The 7,669-nt window shown below is 34.1% G+C and overlaps 1 pseudogene; it reads right to left on the bottom strand.

The window, feature by feature from the left end:
* Positions 1–2,410: 2,410 nt before the first annotated feature.
* On the bottom strand, positions 2,411–6,093 carry LOC143407901 (mitogen-activated protein kinase 6 pseudogene; annotated as a pseudogene).
* Between the last annotated feature and the right edge of the window lie 1,576 nt (positions 6,094–7,669).

Here is a 7,669-nt window from a genome sequence, read left to right as displayed (position 1 = left end):
CTTAAATCATAGGATTTGTAGCTGCATCCTCAGTTACTATCTAGTTTACCTCTTCTTCCACCTAAAACAATTATTTCAAAAACCTGCATAAATGATTCTTTGTATTATATTTACTTTGTTTAATAAATAGATAAAATACAAATAAATAAATAAATTCAGCAAAGTAAATATTAAATTCACTTTTATTTTTCTGGTTCTTGCTCTCATTTTTATTGGTTTTATTTTAAAATGTTATTATGAAATTACTTTTCTTACTTTCATTTATGCCAATGAATGTTTATTGATTCATTTTCTAACTGGAATGAGAAACATTGACAGTTTACATGAAGTGGCCCAATCAGAATAAAAGATACAACAGTTGCAAAAATAGCTACCATATTAAAAATATTTATATATATACTGTATGCCATTTTCAACCCCTTTAAAAAATACTATTTCCACATATATGAGTTTGTCATAATGAACACAACTACTACTTATAACTATGAAGCTCTAATAAAAATAAATAAATAAAAATATTTTGTCAATTAAGTCTTATAATAGTCTTGTGAAATTATCATTTCTCAATACCCCTTTAAGGGCAAAGGAGGACCTGTAGCTTATAGGTAAAGTGAACCAAGTTCACACAAGTAAGAACTGGTGGCTTTTAAGCAGTGGCAGGTTTACTCTAAAACTTATATTTTTACCACTAAGAAGAAATATTTCCATAGATTTTCAGTTTTCAACCAATAAATAGTGTGCTTCCAGTGTGATTTAAGTATACTCTTATTTCATACAATTGCCTTTTAAATAGCATTTTGAATGATAGAATTTTCTTTTTTTTTACATCTAATTTCATTTTACTTACACTTGTCTTGGGATGGGGAATAAATAATTTGGTAAAAACATACAGTAAAAACAAGCAAATAAAAAAAGACTTATCATGTACAACTTTTTCGGGGGGGGGGGGATGGGTACCAGGGATTGAACTCAGGGGCACTCAACCACTGAGCCATATTTCCAACCTATTTTGTATTTTATTTTGAGACAGGGTCTCACTGAGTAACTTAGGATTTCTGTAAGTTGCTAAGGCTGGCTTTGAACTCAAAATCCTCCTGCCTTAGCCTCCAAAACTGCTGGTATTACATGCTTCTGCCATCATGCCTGGCTCATGTACAACTTTTAAGCTACAATAATGATGTACCTTAATTACTTCCATGCATACAAGTCTAACATTACAATGTTGTTAAAAAATAAACACAATTAAAACTTTTAGGACCATCTTATAATAAATTAATTCCTAATTTTTCCTATACACAGTGAGTACTTTACTGAAAATGAATACTTAAGTAAATTAAGTGTGTGAACAGCCTTAGGATATGCTAATCTTATATATTCAGCTAAGTAGGCAACAAGCCATAGGGCCAAAAAAATGTGTAGTTATAAATAAAAATTTAAAACTAAACGAATTTTATAATTAAATACAGAAAATTTACTGATTTGCTAAACTAAATAAGATGTGATGTATTAACACTTCACTGTAAAGGATGAATACCAGATCATTTATAAACAATGTGCCTTAATAGTTTACTACAATAAATGATGGCTAAATAGAAGTGCATATTGTGAAGCCCTATGGGTGGTATATGTTTTGCCATAAATTTTTGTTACCCTGAAGTAGATAACATGTGTACCAAATCCAGCATTCATTTTTAGTTGCTGCTGTGTTTTAAGAAATTTGTACAGTATGGAAAACTGGAAAATACTAATGAATAAAAAATATTTTGGGAAAAAATAAATATATTCATGCAATTATGCACATTCTCTCTGTGTAAATTTCAAGGCGAGATTTTTGTTTGCTGTAAAACAGATCATTGTCCTATAAGAGAATGTTTTTTACTTGTCTTAGCACCTTTATTTTTCTCCTTGAGCATTGCATTATTTTCTCTATTCTTTTTTTTGTGTGTGCAAAATACATGGCAATTAAAATGAAAACTACTTCATGTAAATAAAATTCTGGATTTTAAAACCAAGAACTAATAAAAATCCTTACAAAATCAGACCATCTGATTCAAGTAGAAAATAACTTAAATACTAGTAATAATAATAATCAAAAAAAGACAAACACACTTCTTGAAGAATATAAAGAGAAATGTTTGCTGAGTGTTTTAGTTCATATGTTTCAGAATGCTTCTCTATTTTTTTGTTGTTGGTGGTGGTGGGAGAGTAATGGGGATTGAATTCAGGGGCACTCAACCACTGAGCCACATCCCCAGCTCTATTTTGTATTTTATTTAAAGACAAGGTCTCATTGAGTTGCTTAGTGCCTTGCTTTTGCTGAAGCTGGCTTTGAACTTGTGATCCTCCTTCCTTAGCCTCCCAAGCCACTGGGATTATAGGCATTCACCACTGCACCCAGCTTCAGTATGTTTTATGAGAAATTCAAGGGGGAAGGTTTCACAGGAAAAGGTGTTAATATGCCCTGGATTGATTTAAGTGGTGACCCCACTGAACTATGAAATGGTAGGAGGTCTATGGATTCAAAGTGCTTGTTAATGAGGAACTCCCTATTGTTGTTGAGAAATCCTTCCTCATTTCCTCTCTCCCCGAGCTTCCCATCCTCTACTGGCTCAGTTTCTAGCATCTCAGTATCTTCTTTTCGGCTACAGAACTTGTCCAAGTAACTGGTATAAGTGTTTACTTTCTCAGCCTGTTCATCCTTCCTGACCTCACAATAAAACTGATTGATGTGTTTTTGTATCTGATTCGCCAGAATTTTATTGAGGATTTTTGCATCTAGGTTCATTAGAGATATTGGTCTGTAGTTTTCTTTCTTTGAGGTGTCTTTGTCTGGTTTCGGAATCAGGGTGATGTTGGCCTCATAGAATGAATTTGGAAGAGCTCCCTCTTTTTCTATTTCCTGAAATAACTTGAAAAGTATTGCTATTAATTCATCTTTAAAGGTTTTGTAAAACTCTGCTGTATACCCATCCGGTCCTGGGCTTTTCTTGGTTGGTAGTCCTTTGGTTGCTTCTTCTATTTCATCCATTGATATTGGTCTGTTCAAATTGTGTGTATCCTCCTGACTCAGTCTGGGCAAATCATATGACTTAAGAAATTTATCGATGTCTTCACTATCTTCTATTTTATTGGAATATAGGTTTTCAAAATAATTCCTAATTATCTTCTGTATTTCTGTAGTATCTGTTGTGATGTTGCCTTTTTCATCCCGTATGTTAGTAATTTGAGTTCTCTCTCTTCTTCTCTTCATTAGCATGGCTAACGGTCTGTTAATCTTATTTATTTTTTCAAAGAACCAACTTTTAGTTTTGTCAATTTTTTCAATCTCTAGCAGTCAGAGAAATGCAAATCAAAACCACCCTAATATATCATCTCACTCCAGTAAGATTGGCAGCCATTATGAAGTCAAACAACAACAAGTGCTGGCGAGGATATGGGGAAAAGGGTACTCTTCTACATTGCTGGTGGGACTGCAAATTGGTTCGGCCAATTTGGAAAGCAGTATGGAGATTCCTGGGAAAGCTGGGAATGGAACCACCATTTGACCCAGCTATTGCCCTTCTCAGTCTATTCCCTGAAGACCTTAAAAGAGCATACTACAGGGATACTGCCACATCAATGTTCATAGCAGCACAATTCACAATAGTTAGACCGTGGAACCAACCCAGATGCCCTTCAATAGATGAATGGATAAAACATATGTGGCATTTATACACAATGGGGTATTATGCAGCACTAAAAAATGACAAAATCATGGAATTTGCAGGGAAATGAATGGCACTAGAGCAGATTATGATAAGTGAAGCTAGCCAATCCCTAAAAAACAAATGCCAAATGTCTTCTTTGATATAATGAGAGCAAGTAAGAACAGAGCAGGGAGGAAGAGCAGGAGGAAAAGATTAACATTAAACAGAAACATGAGGTGGGAGGGAAAGGGAGAGAAAAGGGAAATTGCATGGAAATGAAAGGAGACCCTCATTGTTATACAAAATTACATATAAGAGGTTGTGAGAGGAATGGGAAAAAAACAAGGAGAGAAATGAATTAAAGTAGATGGGGTAGAGAGAGAAGATGGGAGGGGAGGGGAGGAGGGATAGTAAAGGATAGGAAAGGTAGTAGAATACAAAAGTTACTAATAATGCATTATGTAAAAATGTGGATGTGTAACTAATGTGATTCTGTAATCTGTATTTGGGGTAAAAAATGGGAGTTCATAACCCACTTGAATCTAATGTATGAAATATGATATGTCAAGATCTTTGTAATGTTTTGAACAACCAATAAAAAAAAAAAAAAAAAACTGATTGACGAGAAAACATTGCTCCCTGCCAGTCACGAACTGGCTGTCCCAAGAAGATTGATACAAAGCTTCTAACTGAACCAAGTTTGTCATTCCTGTTTTCTGTTTTTCTCAGCTTACTGAATTTGATATCGAACTTTTCAACTCTAGTTGGGACACTGAGCTATTCAAGTCATTTAATTTATTAGTAGTCTCCTGCTGTGAACTAAGTTGAATAGTTCCTGCAAGAAAAAAATCAAAATCAATTCTCTGATTCTTGTTCAGCCAGTTGCTGTGATGTTTCCTGTAGTGCTATCTGGGCTTCAACCATTCCATTCCTTTCACATTTTGACTTGCCTTTCTTATCAGATTTTTCTTTGCTTTGTTCTTTCCAGTTGGGAACATCTATAATAAGTTTGGGTTCATAATAATGAATAACTTTATTATTCTCCAAACTAAATTACTAAATATGATGATGACCTTATTTTGTAGTTACAAGCATGGTGGCACTCTAGACCACAATATTTGTTTTCACAATGACCTATGTACTGCCAACAAGGCTCAGTAGGGTAATTGGTATCAAAAGCAGAATCCTCTAGATATTTTTCTTGATTTCCATCCCAATGTTTTTGAGATCTACTTGTACTTCTTCTTCATCAGTGACATCAGACAGAGCTCTTGTGTCAAGCTAAAAACTTCATTACCATCAAAGTTGTTATGTATAGGACAATCAGACTCTGAAAACTCACAATCATGGTACATTTCCCATGTACCATGTGAGTTTCTTCTATAAGCAAAATATCATCAACTTCCTCTTCAACATGAAAAGGATGGCTTGAAATTGGTTCATCCATTGGAAAAGAATATATATTCATGTAAGGATGAGAGAATGCTTCTTCTGCTGTCAACCAACTCAAATATTTGTCATAATTTGTCCCAGGAAATCCACTGCTTCTCAACTAATTCCTGGAGGAGCTGAGTGAAGGGTTTTTGTGCCTCAGTCATGTAATTTCTAATATAAACTGGAATTACAATGAGAAGCTCTTGATGATCTTACTAATGTACCACAGGAATAGATTCTAAAATCTGTTTCATATGTTCAAGTTCACCTGCACCTACAAAGAGGGTTTTACCATCCACCATTTCAGCAAAGATGCAGCCTGCAGCCCACATGTCAGTGGCTTAAGTATAGTTATTAGGAGAAAGTAAAAGACTGGAGATTTGTACCATTTAGTAACCAAACCTAAGAAAGACGACTCTCATGGAAATAATGAGGATCCTTGATCCAAGCAAGACCAAAGTCACCTATCTTCAGCACCAACTCTTCAGTATTAATGAAAAGATGAGCTGATTTGAGATCTCTGTGCAGTATTTTGCAGAATAAATACACTTGAGCCAACGTAACAACTGATACATGAAAACCCTGGCATGCTCTATCAGTCAAGGGCCCTGGACCAGCACATTAGCCAAGTCTGTCTGCATGCACTCCTGAACAATGTAAACACTGTTCAGTTCAGTAAAAGAGTCCACAGTCGGTTAACTGGTTGCCACTGGGGACAAGAATTTCAAACAGTTTAACAATATGTATCATGGCCAAGTCTTCTCATGATTTTGATTTCATGGAAAGCATGTTTGACACTCTGGGGAACAACAGTAAGGACAATTTTCTTGATGGCTACAGTTTTGTCACAGTCATTATCTACAGCAGAAAAAGCCAAGCCATCGCCTCCCCAACCCTATGGTTTTAAGTTCATATACCCAGAGCCCAGATCAAAACCATAAATGTATATAAGATTTTCAAATTTCTCTGCCATTTTGAAATCCTTACTATTGTCTTTTCCTTTCAAACTGTTGAAAATGTGTAAACAAGGAAGGAAACTAGCATCAAAAGGAAAAATCTTTTAAAAGGGAGAAGAAAAATAATTATGCTTCTACAGCAAGATGTTTTCTCGATGTTCATTGCATATTTCAACCAGTCCTGTTGAGTTCCCCTCAGATTTAAAGCTCAAAAAGCTCTGCTTATATTGAGACTTAAAAAAGATTGCAGTACTCATAGTTCAAGAAAGGGGCAGCAACTCTGCAGACATTTAAAGACAATATTGAGGAAACTCGAAGGGAATGAAATGCAATATACTATGCACTCAAGTATACTGGGCTAAATGATTTAACAAAGATGTGAATGGATATGCACACAATGGGCTTCTATGAACACTCTCCTCACATTGTAAACACTTTCAGTGTTGAACTGGTCCTGAGCAGCGTTATTCTAAGGTGCTGGTAAACACTATTTCCATTTTGCTTCTTTTCTTCCTTTGTTGCTATATATTTCAACAAGAGGCCATGGTGACTGTTGATTACAGATGCCTTTTATTAGTGATCAGGTAGCTCCAGCTGACCACATTCACAATCAAAGCTACAGTCCATCTTATTTTGATAGAATGGGACTTCTCTGATTTATGGAGGGAGTGCAGGACCTGCAGACAGTCCCCAGTGTCAGCTCAGGTATCTGGCTGTGCCAGCTGGAGACACCATTAGGTAAAAGAAATGTTAGTATTTTCTATTGAAAGCCTGGAATATCTAGAATCAATTTCTGGAGATATATTTCCACTACTAAATTAGAATAATAATAACAAACCTAAATGTGAAAATAATATCCAATATTAGATTGTTGTCATTACTCAAAAAGGAACTTTTTATCTCCAAATTTCCAAATCATTTCTGCAAGATATTACTTAATTTAGGAGATATTTAAAAATGTTTAAGTACTTATCAATGTGATAGATACTTTTTATTGTAGTGTAACCAAGGGAGACATTTTAAGTGACAGAGAAGTTAAATTAATGGAGAATGGTTTAAACTTAGAAGAAAACATTTTATTTTATTTATAAGCATAGTAGATTAAGCCACAAATAGAATTTTTAGAAATGTTTAACATTTATGAAAAAAGAAGTAAATTAATAGAATTTGAAGCCTCCCTTAGTTGTACCTCTTTTTGCATCAGTTAACTGCATTTCTTTCAGAAACAATACTTGAATTCGAATATTCTAAGTATTCTGCAAAGATGAATAAGACATGGTAAATGAATTCAAGATTCTCAGTTGTCAGAAAGATAGAACATAAACAAATAATGTAATAATAAAACAAATGGGTTAGTGATATATGAGCTAGCTATTAATTAAGCTATAATGGAAATCTAGGAGAAGATAATTCTGAGTAGATGAATATATATACATATATATATATTTAATAAAAATTTAATATTTCTGTATATCTTTAAATGATTAATTAATGTTTAGCTCTTAAAAATATTTTATTTTAAGTAAAATTTAATTTTTTTCCCTGAGTTTACCATACCAAAGAGAATTCAGGCTGACCTAATTTTAGAGCCAG

This window comes from Callospermophilus lateralis, chromosome 10 (assembly GCF_048772815.1).
Source record: "Callospermophilus lateralis isolate mCalLat2 chromosome 10, mCalLat2.hap1, whole genome shotgun sequence".
Taxonomy (NCBI): Eukaryota; Metazoa; Chordata; class Mammalia; order Rodentia; family Sciuridae; genus Callospermophilus; species Callospermophilus lateralis.
The sequence above is the reverse complement of the archived record's forward strand: the minus strand, read 5'-3'. Positions and strand labels throughout refer to the sequence as shown.